Raw genomic sequence first — 2,963 nt, 5'->3', positions numbered from 1 at the left:
CCTCAGCAGAGTGTCCGCGTCTCACTTACGGAGACAAATAACATCCTAACTTTTGCAAAGATGGATGTGAATATTGTGCATAGAAAAATAAAAGCCTTTAGCCGGTCACCGCTAGCTTGGTGGGGAAAGGGTGTGTGTGTGTGTGTTCCCCACTTTGTGATGTCACGATGAAAGAAATCAACTAATTTTTGTGGATTGGAATCCTCAGAAATGTGTGAAATGGATCAACATATCGCTTTGGGGTTGTTTTTAGTGAAGATTGAAAATTATAATGCACCTAAAAGCTCAAAAAAGTCTATCTTGCATGATTTAGGCTCTTGCTAAAATATATTAGATCCACAGAATAGTCAAGGATTTGGTGTTGTAAGTTTTCATTTTGCACAAATATGAAAACTTGTCAAACATTTTTCCCCCAGTATAAAATCTGTCCCACTTAAAATGATATTTGCAAAGCTCCAGCTTTTATTTTGGATTGTTTTCTTGATTATGCATTAGTCATAACTACCCTTACGGTTGGATATGGGCTGTCTGTCACAAAAAATATTAATACCTTTTGCGTGCCGTCAGTGAAGAGTCTGATGAACATCCACCCATTGGTACCATTGGCACTAAAATGAAAAATTAAAGTCACAGTTTTGAAATAAATATGTTTGTTTTAAAATACATGCATTAATATTCAATCCAAATTAAAACATGTTTTCTTCCAGATTCCATGTTATGTCTTTCTCTTATGAGGTGAATTACCAAAACGCTCCACACGTCTGCTCCTGGTCTGACCCTTCTTTCTAATTTTACAACCCTCTGTGGCCCACGGATTACAACGTCTGCCCACCCCTGGACCACAGTGTGGCATAAGGACACTCTACAACAGCACCACCTGTGCTATAAGTGCGTGTAACTTGCCTTATCTTTGCAAATACTTCATGATAATAATAATAATAATAATGGATTTGATTTATCTGTGCTTTTTTCTTGTTGCTCCAAGCGCTTACAGTGTGGCCAGTATTCATTCACTCCTCATTCATACTTGGTGATGGTAAGCTACGGTTGTAGCCACAGCTGCCCTGGGGCAGACTGACAGAGGTGTGGCTGCCAGTTGACCATCACCGGGATCTTTCTTACACATTCACACACCAGTGGAGCCAAGAGGGTGAAGTCACTTGCCCAAGGAGACAGCAACAGCTGGCTAAAGGGAGAGCGGAGTTCAAACCGCCGACCCTTCGGTCATTGGACGACCTGCTCTACCACCTGAGCCACTGATAAAGTGATACATTTCCCACATGCACAACAATAGTATGTTCCACTTTCATGACATCCTGTAACCCTGTGCTATCCTAGGTACTTTAACATAGGGAGTGGGGTCATCTAGACCCACTAGACAGTGCTCTGAACCTTTTTTCTTCAATGATTTGTGATCTTCACTGGTGTCCATGTGTGGTCCCGAGGGAGTTTATTTTTCTATTGGCAGATGCACACAAAAGAAGGCAGGAGACGGAGGTACAAAAATTAAAATGATTTTATTACGAAACATTAAAACCAATTAAAAATGGACCCGTTAAAAGACATACACAACAAATTCAGTATGCTGAGGACCAGAAGACTTGAGGTGGAGGCTCCCAGAGAACAAAGATAAAATTTCACCCCACTCACGTGATGCAGACCACACACACTGTGAACCCTTCACCCAAGGACACGTCACTCCAAACTGGGGGGATAGCCTCCACCTAGAATTCTGGGCTGGCACCTGAGTCCTCAGCACTGAGGGAGGGGGGAAACAAAGGTGGATCACACAATAAAATCCAGTTAAAACACAGGTCTAAAAGAATTGTGTAAAAATGCTAAAAACAAAATAAAAGAAACTCTCGTGAGAGTAAGTCCGCCCATAGGGTGCTGCTCAATGAACGGAGCGCGGCCGAGCTTTTATTCTCGTTGGTGGAGGATTCAGGCGTGACGCCCCGTTAGTCCTCCGTTGCTCAGGCTCAAAGGCAGCTGAGGAGCACCCGGGCCCGGCAGAACCCTGGTCAGGAGTCTACAGGGATTCTGATCACGAGCGGTGACAGTTCCTTAAAATAATTCTAAAATTCAATATATAAAAAGCAGCAGCTGTTCAGCAGGTGGGAGCGTCAGAAAGTCCCCGGCGCTGCAAGAACAACAAACATTACCAAAATAAAACAAACAAAAAAAAAGAACAGCTTAAAGGCAAGCGCAGGACTTGACCCTCGCCGGCTTACCAGACAGACTGTTCGTCACCTGGGAGGCGCGCTCAATTGCAGAAGCTGTATTTTGCTCAATCTGTGCCTGCAGGTCTCATCCGGAGCTGAAAGAGTGTGTTAATATGAGGCAGCGAACAAACTCTTGTCATTAGCCTACCACCGCTACTTTACCTGTGAGGCTAGCCGGAGGTGTGAAAACAGGAAGTGGGCGGTTCCAATGGCCAAATGCTGCCCCTGGCCGAGTGAAGGCTTCTTTGCCCTTTATAGCGCCCCATGAGGCCGCTGCTAGTAATCATCTGCCCTACAGCACCTGAGCCAATTAATCCTGCCACACATGGATGACATGAAATCTTTCCACCTTTATCCACCTTTGTCATGGTAGGGAGAACACGTCAATGTAAGGGTGGGGTCATCCACATCCACCCATCCATCATCTGGACCCCATAGGATAGCACAAGGGTTAAGGTGGCCGGACGAGTCTCAAGGGAACTGCAAGACATATTTGTGGATAGAGGCCACACCTCCTTACAACCTTCTATGGGCCTCAGACAATCCAAAAACCGCGACGAACACGCGACTAAGGGATTAGTTAGTCAGATCAATGTTGTCAGCGCTGTTTACCTATAGTTATATAATGTTAAAGGGCAAGGACAACACATCCTATTGCAGTTGTGGCCTTGACCTGAGTTGACCCCTGGCTCTCATTGGACTTCAGTTTCAAAAGTATTGCCATGAACTTGTCCATAAAGC

At 44.6% G+C, this 2,963-nt stretch overlaps 1 protein-coding gene across 3 annotated transcripts in view; it reads right to left on the bottom strand.

Annotated features, from left to right (window-relative positions):
- The window catches only part of LOC110015877, a 755,614-nt gene extending 753,120 nt beyond the window's left edge, over positions 1 to 2,494 (bottom strand). For 2 of the 3 annotated variants that reach the window (XM_023959667.1, XM_023959669.1), the window contains exons 1-2: positions 2,232 to 2,488; positions 1,651 to 2,140 (exon numbers count right to left, since the gene is read on the bottom strand). The gene's annotated coding sequence lies outside the window, so the exon portion shown is untranslated. Of the gene's footprint in view, positions 1 to 1,650; positions 2,141 to 2,231 lie in introns of all 3 variants that reach the window. The other variant, XM_023959668.1, reaches the window with a different exon arrangement.
- Between the last annotated feature and the right edge of the window lie 469 nt (positions 2,495 to 2,963).

Source organism: Oryzias latipes, chromosome 11, assembly GCF_002234675.1.
Source record: "Oryzias latipes chromosome 11, ASM223467v1".
Taxonomy (NCBI): domain Eukaryota; kingdom Metazoa; phylum Chordata; class Actinopteri; order Beloniformes; family Adrianichthyidae; genus Oryzias; species Oryzias latipes.
The sequence above is the reverse complement of the archived record's forward strand: the minus strand, read 5'-3'. Positions and strand labels throughout refer to the sequence as shown.